The sequence below is a fragment of the Dermacentor silvarum genome, chromosome 8, assembly GCF_013339745.2.
Source record: "Dermacentor silvarum isolate Dsil-2018 chromosome 8, BIME_Dsil_1.4, whole genome shotgun sequence".
NCBI classification, from domain to species: domain Eukaryota; kingdom Metazoa; phylum Arthropoda; class Arachnida; order Ixodida; family Ixodidae; genus Dermacentor; species Dermacentor silvarum.
The window spans coordinates 62540944-62556245 of record NC_051161.1 but is presented as its reverse complement, the minus strand read 5'-3'; the positions used below and the strand labels follow the sequence as shown (position 1 = coordinate 62556245).

The window sequence follows — 15302 nt, the reverse complement described above, 5'->3', positions numbered from 1 at the left end:
AAAAAGTTCAATTTCCTACACATTCTCGCTTGTACTGGGTTTTCTGGTGCCAGCATACGCAGTTTAGGTCTGTAGCCTATCTACTGCAGCCAGCACAACAGCTAGACAGTTAAATAGTAGCCCTCTAACATGTGCACATCATTGTGCCCATTCAACTACCAGTGCACTTAGCGGGCAGCTTTACAGCGAAGCTGTATATGGCTTGTTTCGAGTGGATCGATGTCCATACACCAAAAATCCCGAAGATAGTGCAATACCGGGTCGATCCCCGGCGGAGGTGAAACAGGCTTCAAACACTCCGCCAACTTGCAAAAATAAGTTTAATATCCTGGGTACAAATATAACCCTTATCAGATATTGAGCTGATGAGAACAGATACCACACTTTGATCCGCGTCGGCCATGTCTACATTCGCACCATACACGTGTACGCCATTCCGCGTATTCAAGCTGGTGCCTACCAATCTGAGTGTCTTCTGTCTCCTGACGTCATGCTCGTACGTAGGCTCCTTTCCTCAGTTCTGCTCTGACCGTGAAATGGGTAGGCCGCGTGTTGTACGGTCTGAAGAAGAACAGCGTGCCTACCAAGAACGACGGCCTGAACAAAAAAGGGAATGGGCGTGGCGGCGGCGGTAGGAGACCACCGACGATGAGCGTAAGCGTGCTGCCCGCCAGGATCGCGAGGCGGAAAGAAATGCGAACCGTCCGTGTGGCCCCGATCCCGCAAACTTGGAACATTTCACAGGAGCAACGGTCAATCACCACATACGCAACTTCGCTGGTCATCCACCTTCACAGAGTGGAATGGCACTAAATTATTTTTTTTTTGCATACGAGAAAGAAGCAGTGTTAAAGCTTTGCGCAAAATTTTCCATTCATGTATTAAGATGAATTACGACAAAGGCCGAGACACTTTTTCTGTCGCAGCAGAGAGAGAGAAAAAAAAAAGCTACGTATCAGGGATTATTTCATCCAAGCCTTATTTCATCCGCGTGGGATAATAGGAGTCAAAGTAAAATGAATTGAGTTGCTCTTGGAATATTGAAAGAGCCGCAGTGCGTTCTCGGAAAACCTTCTATAGGCGTTTGTGAAATGTGAGCAGGTTGATGTATTTTATGTATACAACCTCTTTTGGCGTTTTGCGGAAATGTGTACAGTACGTTCTTTTCTTTCCTTGTTTTACGTCACGCGATGGCGCATGTAGCGGCGTTATATCATTTCCAGGCCATAATAAATTGCGCGTCTTCTTGACAACGCGGTTTGCTAACTTAGCTTGATTAAAGTAAAAGCTGGCACACGAGCGGAGTTTCAACCTCTTTCCTCAATTTCACGCTCCGCTGCATTGCGTGGCCTTTCTTGTAGTGCTCTTTGGATGATGAAATTTAGCCGACACAATCAGTGATGTTATGGATGTGATGTTATATTGCAACGTGTAGGTATTCGAGATAACAATACAATTTGGGAACTGAAAAAATGGAAAGCAAGGTACTGAAACCCTTCCTTTCTTCTCCCCCCTCCGCCCCCCCCCCCCCTCCGCTTTTTTTCTTCTTTTTGCGTTCCAGCGCTATTATGTAGACCTCTTAGGTGAATACCGTAGATCATGTTAGAAAGTAAGAAAGTAAATTTTCTAGAAATCTCAACATAGAATAATTTTTGCTAAGTATTCCGCGATAACAAAATATACCTTTCAAGGGTATTTCAAGGATACTCGCAGCTTTATTTTTTTTATTTACCTAGCATGAAAAGGGCAAGATTACTAGTGACCTTGCTTAAGTACTTTATATTTTATAAGCGTTCTCGTACTGGGTACCAAAGATAAATACTAATAGGGTTGACAAATTAGCGCCATTTCATAAACTATATTTAACATTACAGAAATGATTTAATTATTTAGCAGTAGGCGGGAATGTTAGGAGGGTTCGCCTTATCGCCGCGTAGAGGCATGGTGTCCTATGTTTCTCATAGACGCTCCTGAGAGATTTGCGATATTTTATTGCGATAGCAATTATATGGACACTCCAAGCGAATTTTGGCCGTCGCCGTCGTCGTCGCCGTGATGTTCCGTCTAAAGTCGAACCATGATAAAATCGTCGTCGCGCGCCGTGCGTTGTTTGTGCGAGTGAAGGCATGCGAGGGTGAGCCGGCAACCGCAGCTTAATCTCGCGCACGCGACAGAGGAAGCCGGCCGGAAGCGCACGCTCTTCGTTCGTGTGCGAGGAACGGGGAGGAGGCGACGGAGACGGGAGGGGGGGGGGGGGGGTTGCGTTGTGCTTACGCGGCTGCTGCTCACGGAGCTATCTTGAAAGCGATCTGCGACGCGGCTGAAGTGTGCGCCCGCGGCGGCCTCATCTTCAAAGCGATCTGCGATGGGCCATAGGGCGTTCGCCGAGTGCCCGTAGCTTCGTATGCGCTGCGCTACCGACATTTAGTTCGCGTTGAAGCGAGAGCCAGCGCGAAGGTGAGTTTGCTCGCTGCCGCTGGCGCGATTTCTCACTCCAGCGTTTTGACGAGCTCCCGCGGTCGTCGAGCGAGATGTGTTCATGTTTACCTGTGCGCGCGTGACACTGTGCTTGTTTATTTAGCTAATAAGCGACTATTTCCATTTACAATTTTATGTGGCCGATAAAACTACTATCCTTACTTCGTATAGCTGCCTACTAATTTGCTATCGCAATCGATGCTTCGCCTTTCGGGCGAAACTGCGACTTTCTTTCTCTAGTGGCTAATTATACAGTGCGCAGATTTATTAATTTTTATTTTTTTGTTGTTTTACGTTTTCTTGAGCTGCTAATAGCAAAGATATTTCTTTTCTTTAAATTCCTCCAATCCTCTTTTGTTATTTTGTAACTATTGCTGGGTTGTTTGATTGATTGATTGATTGATTGATTGACTGACCTTCTTGTTTGTCGGTATATTGTTTTGTTCGTTTGTTTCTTTCTTCTTTTGTTGGTTTGTTCTTTTGAATTGTTTCTTTCTTTTTTTGTATGTTTGTGTGCGCGTTTGTTTGTGTGTGCGTTGATTTCTAAGTTTCACTCGATCTTGGACTCATAAGGGGCGGAGCTTTGTATGCGTTCGTGCTCCAAGACTGTATTCACTGTTTTTCGGTGCTTTGTTAGTTATTTCATGTTGTTCTCCACGAGACGACAAGCAGCCGCTGCCACTTAAATGCGCCCTCCCCTTTTAAATTATGCGAATAAATTGTTTTTTAACACCCATCGTTCCAGATAAAAGAACAGCAAGTCGTGCTAGTTGTAATTGTTTTCAATTAATTTTTTTTCAAATAATTTTTTTCAGCGCAAGGAAGGCGAAGGAACGAAGAGAAGCACACGGGCAGCGCTGACTATCAGCAGAATGTTTATTGCAGAAAGCGCGAACGCCAGAGGGAAATGTGCATGTAAAAAATTAAAAAGAAAGGAAAGAAAAGAGAAAGCTTTAACAGAAAAACGCGACAAGCAAGGCAATCTGTTTCATTCCCTCGTGCGTGTTTCTGAAAAATTCTGTCCTTCCTTGCGCTGTCTTTCCTTGCATTCCTTGCGCTTAAAAACGTTCTTTGAAGATGGACCAACCCTTCCATGCTGGCAGAAAGCAGGTAAACTGTGCGCACTGTATGCCTAAACTGCTTTATCGCACTCGAGAGAAAAAGTATAAAACTGAAAGAAAGAATGTGAAAAACAAGACATACGAAGAAAACGTCAAGATAGCTTCATATAATTTATATGCGCTTTGGAAACAAAAAGAACAGGGCAGTCGCTATGTGTAACGATTTCAAGTAGCTCGACGGAGATGACTGCCCCTGTACTGGAAACAACCACAGGCACATCAAGAAGTCAAAATACATGAATTTACACAATCAGCGGACACTTAAAAAAAACAGGTCCTGAGTATTTTTTAACACAATGAAAGACATACTCCAAGATCAAACACTGTAGAAGAAATACAAAAAATAGAACACGTAAAACACTTCAGCCAGCACTTATCATCATTAAAGGTACATAACATTATCGGGTAAGAGAAAGAGATCAAGTAATCTTTTACGTGGCAGGCGGGTGAGAACAAAGTTCTTTGAGAATTTGCTCAGATCTTTAAAAAAATAGATTAAAAACGTCCTTATAAGGCTCCCGTTTCTTCAGGACAATTCTCAACTGCTCCGTCTCAATCGGCTTATTCAACGAGAGATCAGGGTGGTAACTTCCTTGCTCAGAAGACAAAGGCAAAAGCAAAATCTACGAGAGTATGCATGGAAGAGAAAATAACCGCCAAACACGAATCCGCGCGATTGAAATGAAATTTAACACTGGTAAAAGCCCGCACAAGTTTTAGATGGTGCAGTGCGAATTCGGACGAGGGCAGTAATGTGATTCTTAATCAATCCTTCTTGCGTCAGTCTGCTTTCCTTCATTCTTCACGCTATGTTAGGCAACACATGGCGCCTTTTGTGCTGCCAAATAGCAAAGATTGACGTAGGAGCCTTATTGATGTTCCTATCGAAAAAAAAAAAGAAAGAGAAGACATGTGCCCCATAACTTCCACATTCAGTTATCCCAAAAGAAGCATATGGGGTCCTATAGCCTGTGTCGCAGTTAACATTACGCATGTGGTTAGAAGAAAAAAGTCTGGATAAAACATGGTGCAAGATGCAATTACAAAACTTAAGGTTTTCGTTCGTCACAGGTCAGACGGCCCGAACACTCTAGGTCTTATAAACGTATCTTCAACCATGTATTTTCTTCCTTCTTTTTTTTTTCTTATGAAAGCTCGGCTAGCTTAAGTGGGACACCATATATAGGGCTCACGTGCTAACGTTAGCCAAGCTGTTCAAGAGAAAAAAATATTAAAAGACACTGTGCAAGTTACGATCTTGAGACCTACAGGGATCGATTATCAAACCTTTGACGATCGAGCACTGTATGTTTCATAACTGTTCTTGCACCTTGTTCGTTAAATCTTCCTATTTTCGTTGAACAGCTTGGCTAACGTTAAGTGGAAGACACGGCATAAATCCAGTATGCTTCCATATGCCATGTGGTATTAGTGGATATCTCCCATATTCGTACTGTGCTCCTATAATTTCTTTTGTTAGATTTATTTTTCTTGTCCTATCTCATATACCATGCGATTCTAGGCATACGCACCATGTTGATATTGTGTCAGTTGTTGTGACACAAGAAAACTACAGTAACAAGACTCATAAAATTTTCTAGTCGCAAATGTACGTGGTTGCAACAGCGGCGGTTCCCGGACAACATGCAAGCCAACGCGTCACACGATTACGAAAATGACGACACCACGGGTGCTCCGCTCGAATCCGCGCGAGAATTCACGTGTCCGATGCTACAGCTAGGTCCACCGCCCTCCGCCACACACATTAACGACGCGAGCAGGAGACTATAGAGATTTCCGTTTCCCAAAACTTCGGCATTCCGCAGTTCTTGTCCGTCTCGCTCGTGAATAGCGCAGGAACGCGTAGCATCTCGATAAACATTCCACTATACGGTTCCCTGGAGCCGACGACCCAGAATAGTAACCGTACAACGCGCTCAAGACAGCGACCAATGCGAGAAGGCGCGAGCGAAGGTGAAAAGAGCCGAAACGAAGAAGCCATTGCGACTTACGGGGACCTCCTCTATGGTAGAAGCCCTATCTTGTTCGTGTATCTACGAGTGAAAGAAACACCTTCTTCCTTACGAGGCAACCCGCCGACCGGAAGCGAAATACACGTGCGCAGAGCGTTAGCGGTGTTCGCTCCTAATATTGATGGCCCGGCTGAGAGACAGTGGCTTTGAGAGGAAACGGCACGCGAGCTGCCTTGATGAGAAGGAGGCTTTTCTCCCGCATTCGCGAAAGCGCACTTACCTCCTGGAACACCGAGGCGTGCACGCGCCCTGCACGGATAGATTTCTGAGCGGCACCAGAATCCCTGGCTGCACTTTGCCGAGGCCTGAGCTCGTTCATCTGTAGCGGCTTCTGCAGGCACACCTTCAAACGACTTTCCCTTCCTCTCACACCGATATATGTCGGCGTAGATGAGGGTTTTCCATTTCGTAGCTTAAGCCGCGCGTACGGAAGGAAGCATTTGCTTCTATAACGCGACCGCACTGCGAACTGCCACAGTCCCAAGTTAAGCTTGTATGGAGACCCCGTTTCGAAGCAGGAGTCCCACTGTGTCTCATACTACAAACCGTGCATGATCGAAAAATGGTGCAAACACATAGTCAATCGCAAACAACATCGCAAAGCGCGATATTTCAAAGAGTCTGTTAGTTTTGGTCGCGTCGGAGTATTACCGAATGTAACCTGGCCGACTGGCCTAGAATTTGGCTTTAACTTTTCGTCGCTGTATTAACCAAGAAGACAAAACGAGATTTTTTAAGAGTTTGCAAATACCTTTCACCGGGTGGAGTTTTTATGTAAGCGCGCAAGCGTTTTATTATTCTGCGGTGATCAGAACGCGGCTACCACCACGGCTTGCAATCAATCCTGATTCATTGTAAAGCAGGATATGCCACATTCACTTAACCGCAGCGGCAACTGTGGACTTGAGTGAGACATGTACGCATATAAATAAAGTATGCGTGTCTAAAATCTGTCATTGATACATTCTTCGTCACTTTTTCAAAGTACCTCACAGATGTTTCTTTTTTATATTATGAAACTGCGGTAAAAGAAGTACTTAATGACCTTAACATGATGGCAACTACTGTTTTTCTTGTAGCGGTGTAAAATGATTATAACATAGCAAGAAACGCCATTTGTTCAACAATTCAAACAATTAGAGACATAAAAGTAAAAGTAAACGTTGCAAGGTCACGATGCGGCCCGCGATATGGAGTAGGGAGGGAGCATTGAGCTGCAATGAACTGAAAAGACATACGACTTTCTCATCTGGTGTGATATACTCGTATGCAAAGACACGATGAAAATCAGACACAGATCGAACATACTATACGTGTTTGATAGCCACTCTATGCTGCACATTGTGTCACAGTGAACTGTCTACTAAGTTGTGTAAAACACATAAGCGTCGAACCTAGCAGGTACCAAGCACGTCGTTGTTCCGGAATAAATTTTCAATCATAATCGTTGATTTCCACTTGGCCCCTTTAATTGCAACGCAGGTACTGTTTTCAGCCCTGTTACTGCTCTATAACGTGTCTCGAATAGGGCATATCGCGCTTCTTCGGAAGATACGGACCTTCGAACTGAGGATGATGCGAATGTCAAGCAGGGGCGCCTTCCATGATGCCGTTATATAGACAGATGCTCAGGCACCGTCTGTTTTAACGAAGAGGCGGCGAAGTCAGTTTTGAAGGAAACTCACCAGCCCTTCCCCTGTCGAGAAAATTGGGATAAGCGAAGCTTGTGGCAAGACGACATTGCCGCAGGCGTTCCGCTTCGTTTGCCATAAACTCAGGCTCTTCGCTGATGTTTGGCCTCAACATCGCGCTCCCGCAACTCGGAGTCAGCGGCTCTTCGCTGACGTTTCGCGTGGGCTTCGGAAGCCCTCACGCTATAATCGGCACGTCGACGACGAACGCTTTCCCGAGCGCGTTCGCTGCGGCGTTGCTCAGACGCATTTGGACACATCGTCAGTTTCTCATGAATGGCTGATACCCCCTTAAGCAATGGCTCATACCCCCGTAAACGTGGCCTCGCCGTTATGACGACAGAAGAGAAGTGAAATTCTACGCTGGAATGATTAGCGGCAACGCAGCCAGCTGGGGAAGCAGATGACGACGACGAACGCGCGAGCAGTAGGACGACCGCGTGCCGAGCACGGCAACCAACGGTACGAGCGCAAACCGAGGAGCGCCAACGAGCCAGCTGCGGAACAAGACGACAATGCTCGAGCCAATGCTGTTTTAAATGCGACGCATTCCTTGGCAAACATTTGCCACTTTGACAGTATCTAGCTGTCTATCTAGCCGCCTACGTCTTGGTGCTGTCATTCATGGTCGTTTGGTTAACTTGGTATTTACCAAAACAACGCCTCATTGATAAATGGGGAGGTTCCTAAGGAATGGAAGCTTGCGATAGGGGATCCCGGCCGACGGATAGAGGCGCTGCGGAGGAAGACCATCTTCTGCGGCGTTAATTGACTGGTGGAAATAAATGTTATTTCTCTCTCTCTGCTATATTGAAGCCAGGCATCCGGCAAAACAGGTCCGCAATTGATAATGTCATTGCCATGGTCTCATCAATTGAAGAGGAATTGGTCTGTGGAAACACACCTACTGCATTATTTTTGGACATTAAGGTAGCATGTGACTCGGTCTATCATAAAGCAACACTTGACGCGATGGAAACCCTTGGTCTTGGAGGATGGCTTTACGCATGGATTGCAGACTATCTTCAAGGACGCCAACTTTTCATGTGTACCCCGGATGGCCCCACGGCGCTTTATGCCATCGAGGAGGGAGTGCCACAAAGAGCTGTGTTGAGCCCGGTATTATTTAATTTAGTTCTCATCCATCTGAGAAGAAACCTTCCCCATGGCGTCAGAATCACACTGTATGCGAACGACATCCGCATTTGGAGCGCGGCGCGTTCCCGCAGTACCACCCAACAACGTCTTCAGAGAGGGCTGGCAAATTCATCGGCCTAGCTAATTCCAAGGGGTCGGAAATTGTCCCCTGACAATAGCGTTGTTATGGCTTTCACGCGGAGGCGCATGCAAAAATACCCACTAGTGTTGGGTGGTCGTACCCTTCCATACGTCAAGACACAAAGGTTTCTTGGGGTGACGATCGATAGGAACCTCACATGATCGCCTCAAGTGAAAAAAAACTGAGTGAGAAGATTTCCTCGGCGTCGCACTTTTTCCTATTTTTAGCCGGATCACAGTGGGGCAGCAACTGTCGATCAATAGTGCTCCTCCATAAGGTCTACGTCGACGGAACACTACGGTATTACCTCCAGATCCTGCGCAGAATGTCTCCTTCGAGTATATCTTTGCCGTCCGAAGGGGTCGTCCCGCTAAGGAACTGTAGCAGAAGCTGGATGCCTGCCTCTTGAAGTGCTATCTTCGCAGGAGGCACTTCGGATTCACCTCAGACACGTCAGTCATACGAAGACCCACTTTTTAAGGGATATTTATAGAACCCGCTACATCTGGCTTTGAGCAGGCCGTGGGAAGCATATCTATTTCGATTCCTGCTCAGGTGTGAAAAATTATGCCACGAAACATTTCACCATTGACACTGTCACCACTGGAAATCGTGCCATATATCCCTGGAATCAGTGCGAAAAAGAAAATGCCTCAAGCAGCGACTTATGAGATAGCTTTGAAAAATATGCACAAAGAATAAGCAGCCGCAACCCACATTTTCACAGATGGCTCTACAACTCCACATCGCTCATCGTGCGGGCTTTTGTGCCCTCTACACGGCAACGATTCTCATTTCGTCTTGAGCGAGCGCCATCATCTACTTCAGCAGAGCAATATGGCATTAAGGAGGCCCTTGTGCATGCACTTCTACAGCAGCCACCAAAGACATGGGTGATTTTCACGGATTCTAAAGCAGCCCTACAAAGTATGTGGAACAGACACAAGCGAGGTAATAACCAACCTGCAGCATTTGACATTGCTTATCTTCACCACAAGGCTAAAATTGCTGGGCATTGCATCAAGTTCCCAAGGATACCTGGCCATGCCGGTATTTCGGGAAATGAAAAAGCGGATGAAGCTGCCCAAATTGGACTACAATATCGCAATTTCAGAAGAACATTTTTTACCAAAGCCGACGCTTCAAACATGTGAAAAAATATGCCTATCAAGAAAAAGACCACCTCTGGAATCCGCCGCTTCACCAAGATAACTTTATGCGTTATATTGATCCAGAAATAAGATCGAAAAGTCCACGACACTTAGAGACATTGTACCATCATCTTCGACTAAACGTGGCATAGGGCATACCCCTAACCTCTACTGTGATAACTGGGGAAACTGAGAGACAATGGAGCACATTACTAGAATACTCTGCGTACCGCGACGAGAGAGAATTTTTGAGCAACAAATGGACATGATTTGCCACGATCCGTTAACGTTACCCAGCACCTTAGGTCCAATGCCAGGCCATTCAAAACAGCGGCGGGTTTTCGCTTTATTGTTCAAACACCCGTCAGAAATCGGTCTAATCGGAAAGCTGTAAAGGTTGACCATTTCATACAGAAAAGCCTAAACTTACCCGCCCTCTCACGTGTAAACATTATAGTATCACGTCAACTTGCGTATTTCACATTTATTTTTATTCTCTTTTTTCCCCCTCTCCTCTAGAATTTTGTAGCGCTAGCTACACTGGCCTAGCCAAGCCCGTTTCGCGCGGCGCATCAAGAGCCGTGCTGCGCATGCGCAAGGATCAGTGATGTCACACGGCTTGCGCACCGGCGCCACCGGAGCCGGCACCTCTCGCGCACTCCGCCGCCGCCGCGCGCGACTCACCGCCGCCGGTCTGCACATTCCAGAGGAGTGACGTCGTAGCCGTGGTAGACGCACTGGCGCCGGCGCGCGCTCGCTGTGCAGTCGCCGTCTGACACTGCGCTGGAGCCGCTGCGCTTCTGACTGGCGTTTGCCAGTGTGGTATAGCCATGGAGAAGGAGAGCGCAAATGCTGCTCAACAGCGCAGAAGAACGGAGAAGCTTGACTCATTGGATCCCGAAGTAGTTGCCTGGCAATTAACGGTTGAGCGTAGGAGGAATGAACAGAAGAAGGCTATATACATGTGCCACATAATACGTATACCGCGTGTGTGTCATTGGAGCAGCAGTAAGCATGACAATCAAGCTAATCCTTGACAATCTAGATAACCAGGAAAGCTAAGAATAATCAGCTGAACCTTTGCTAACGCTACGTATATCCTGGCATAGCCGAGCTAAGCCACTGCAACTTTTTTAATCCCATTGCCCATCCCTACGCAAAGTAGCATGCCAGCGGTTGTATACGCGCCGCGGCAAAAATATGTTTTTCTAATGAAGAGTCTATCTCTCTCCCACTCCTGCGAAATACACTTGCAAGTACTTCCTTGCAATGCTACAATGTACTGTTTACCGCTCGGAAATTCCTATAGTTGCACCTCGCACCAGCCTTCTAATTTGAATGAGGTGTTAGACCCGAATTCTAATCGAGTTCTTGCATACAATGTATATTAATGCTGTTTATTATATCTTGCCAGTTTTGAAATCGCATTTACCTCCCGTTTTCATGAATATTGAACGAATTGTACCGTATCCCCCTTGCCCCAAATGCAGAATATTTCTAGTAACCAGTCGGCTTGTCCGATTTTACCAGGAAAGTGTTTTATCCCGGGTTTCACGACTGATTTCCGGCAACGGATGTAACGGATGTGATAGTCGCCATCTAGGAGCGGTAAGGCGAAGCACTGCATTGTGACACTAACGAGCGCCGACAGGGAGCGCTTCGGTAGTCACAGCATAGCGGAGGGTCCAACGCGGTGTAGCCTTAGAATAAACAACGAAGTATAGCCTCGTGCATAGTTTCATACAATAATTATGCAATAAATAATCCTACAATAAAGAACATTATTAACATTGTCCGACGGCAGGATTCGAACACAGGGGCTCTGGAATAGAAGCCCGATGTTGAAACCGTTACTCCACGGACGAACTTTTTTTTCTTTATTGTTACGCCACCGACGAACGCCTCGACACGCGACATAAAACGCCCTTATGAACTTATAACGGGCAAGCCAGTGCATTGAGACGCTTGGCGCGTTTCGATTTGGCCACCTCGCCAAGCTGAACCGCTGTAATTAGTAGCGATTGTGCGTGTTCACAGCGTCTCCTGCACTTCGAGAAGTATGCATTGCTTGGACATTTACGACAATGAAGGCATATGAAGCGCAATAAACAAAGTCACAAGAACGTCTAAATCCACAAGCACGAAGATCAGACAAATCCATGTACTTACTTCCCATCATTCCCATGGTGGCTGAATGATTGCAACGCCAGAGTATGTGGCCCCGTGTAGGCAGTTAGCGCACATTGCTCGGGCACTGTAACGTAAAGCTATTCGATTCTGAAGTTATTCCAAACACCTGACATTTTCTCTAACAGCCCAAACACGTTTTTGGAACAACCCAGTCAAACGCGCTCTCCTCGCTTACAGGAAATCCATTTTGTTCGATTTAAAAGCGAATGCATTGCCTACGACGACAGATTTTCCTTATCTAACTCGCTAACGAATGGCGAGAAGCGCGCAGAGGTGGAGGGGGTTTCGATGGTACCGAGCTAGCGGAGCTAACGAAGGTATAACCGGGAGACGGTGGTTGCGCGAGAATCTCCGCTTGGTGTGAACGGCGCTGACGTCATGCTGGCCTCTCACGGGAGAGGTAGGGAGGACGAATGTTAGCGGCGTCTCCGATTGGTCCGCTTGCACTTTCTAAGCTTGCGGTTGGCTCCTAGACGATCGGGAGGCGTGAAACTGGACGCTAAATATTCCGCCAAAGTGGGTCCTATGTGAAGAACAGTTCGCCCAAGTGGATCCTCTGTGAAGAAGAGTTGGCAAGAGCGACGTCGTCTAGGTGCCTGAAAAGGTTCGACAATATCGCTACTAGGAAGAAGGTTGCCGAATAACTGCAACGACTGGACCAGACGAGCAATTTCAGCGCTCAGCGCCGCGATAGTGGAATGTAAGTATTTATCTGTGACTGCAGGGAGCTAACAATCTCCTTGAGAAGCACTTCATTAACGGCTCTTTGGGTGCGTGTGTGCGCAAGCGGCTGCGGTTTTAGTCGGAAGGTCAGTATCGATAACCTCGGGAAAAATAAACTGCATCGGTTTTGACTCCACTAACTCTTATAATTTTTTTTTCCTTTTCCGGTCCGGAAGATTACACAACAAATTCTTGCAGTGCATTATCAAAAATTATTATGCCTTAAGCATATAGTCCTAAGAGTCTTGATAGTATATACGTTGCATTTTTAATGATCTGCAGGATATTCATCGGAATAAAGAAGATGTTCGCTTACTTAGATAATCACCTACGATTGTTCTTGATGTGGTTTTTTTCTTGTAGGGGCCGTTTTTTCTTAGATGGACTTGAGTTTGTACAGCAGTGTTTAATAAATTACAATTGCATGGTATTGAAAGCGCAATTGTTTTCTAACATTTAAACATAAAAGTGGTCTGAATAGAGTTTGTAATAAACGCTAGTTCTTCGATTTTAAAAACCGTACTGTAGTAAGGCTGTCTCACATAGTGCGATTTTTGTCGCCTAGGAAATGCCATTTCCGTCACAAGCGTCTAAAATCACAATCACAGTCGTTTATCCTCCTGAGTGAAAGTTGAGTACTCGGCTTCAAGTTCTGTGATATCCGATGCATGGCACTCTGCACTGCAGATTATACGTGTTTCTTTCTTAAGCCTGCGAGGGCTAAGCAAGAATTATTCTCCGGATGGGCAACTCATCAGAATGGAACAAGAACTGCGATTGTCAATTCTTCTTCGTTGGCAATCAAAATGAATAATGGTGATATAGGAAATGATGTGCTTGTAAATAAAGTTATACGTTGATGAAAGTTGTATGACCATCACTCGCGTTTTGGCATTTCGTTGCGCCCCAATTAGGCTAATGTCCTTTTTCTCGCTATTTGCTTCCTTCCGTAGTACTGGGTACCTCTTCATTCTTTATAAATTGATCGTGAAAAATGTGAGAGTCCAAGGAAATTCTTTAGTTTGCGCCAAGCTTCCGTCACAACACGTTCCATGCACCATCATTTACATCGTCTCCCGATAGACTTTACTTGCCCACACCGACAACGTAAAATGAAGCGTACGCGCCAAGTTGTGCGAAGAGTGCCGAGTTCCGGCGTCTGTTCGAAACCTCTGGGTGTTGGCAGGTTCCTTTTTTTTCTTCTTTACTTTAGCTTTCATGAAAGCTTCAGAGTGCGAATGGCCGGTTTCTCACGAGTTTTCTTTTTTTATCATGTCTAGGGTCATTCTTGATATCTAAAAAGCGCTTTACTGCTCTCGTTGCGATGAAAATTCATGAATAGGGTTATGTGTAGTTGATGCGAAGAAAGTGCTTCACCGAAATGGGTTGCGTTGAAAGTATTCGCGAGAGCCTTCGCTGAACCATTTTGAGGAAGGAGGTGAAGCGTTGGACCGCTCAGTGCAGGCGCTTTAGTAGCGACGAAAGCTGAATGAAATGAGCCCGCTGGGATAAGCCCTTGTGCACTCTTTTCTCAACTGCAGGGGAATCATGAATATGCCATCGCGGCTATAGTGAAGGACGCTTCCGCAATACACCGGAGTGCGTCTTAAATGATTCATGCGTTTTTCGGAGCAACGCATTTCGTCGTGGTGGTGCTGGGTGCGTGCGATGTGTTCAGCCGCTCGGTAAACTCACTCTTAGCCCAAGAAATATCAGTGTGTGTTTCTTGAAGATGATGCCTTTGGCGATTCGAGCGGCACCGAAGCACGAGTTATTGTACGCAGTAGCATGTTGATGATGAAAGCGATATTTATGTCTGTCCTATCGTTTTTTTTCCCGTGAATTCATCCGCATGTGTTAACCTGAAAGAGGGCCATTTATATCACAGGCACTTAACCAACTTCGCTGTCACATGTTCATCACAGTTTTTACTACTCTGGTATCATCACAATATTCTGGTGGTTCAATGAATTCCAGATTCATGACTCTCAGGACGGCATGGAAAATGTATTGTTGAAGTACTTGCATATTTATGGTACTGGTTTAGGTAAGGTGATTTTTTTTCCTGTTAATGCCGTAAGGCTATGTTTGAAAACAGCTAGAGGTGAAGTACGCAACGCCATGCTACATGCCTTTCTTTGACCCTTCTTTCTACGTAATCATTCTCTTCAAGTCACTTGTTGCCTTATTTCGTTCATCTGAAGCAAGATATACGTTGATGCTGCATACAGGTATGCCTAAAGATAAGCAGTGTCAGATCTGGCAAGATCAGATCTTTCAAGAAATTTCAGATCTTGAAAACTCTCGAAAGACCCGGAGGAAAGCTTCATTATCTGCGAAGGCACAGCCGAGGGCCACGTCTATGCATAGCGACATATGTGAGGAACAGAAATAGTTAAGGTGCTAAAAGAAACAAAAAATTGTAAGAAAGTGTGCTCAATGCGAGAGAAGGACATTTGCACAAAAGAGGACGGGAACGATGGGGCGGAGTTCAGTGAGTGGAAGAAAGAAATGAGGTAGGAAAGGTAGGGTGGTTAACCGGAAGAGATGCTTCCAGTATGCTAACCTACGAAGGGAGAAGAAAAAGGGGCAAATGAAGACCGAATCACTAGCGGAGAAAGAAGCAAACACGTAAT

The 15302-nt window shown here is 45.8% G+C and overlaps 1 non-coding gene across 1 annotated transcript; it reads right to left on the bottom strand.

Annotated features, from left to right (window-relative positions):
- Window positions 1-220: 220 nt before the first annotated feature.
- On the bottom strand, window positions 221-403 carry LOC119462983 (U2 spliceosomal RNA). The gene has a single exon (XR_005194329.1). It is a non-coding gene; the product is annotated as a U2 spliceosomal RNA (small nuclear RNA).
- Between the last annotated feature and the right edge of the window lie 14899 nt (window positions 404-15302).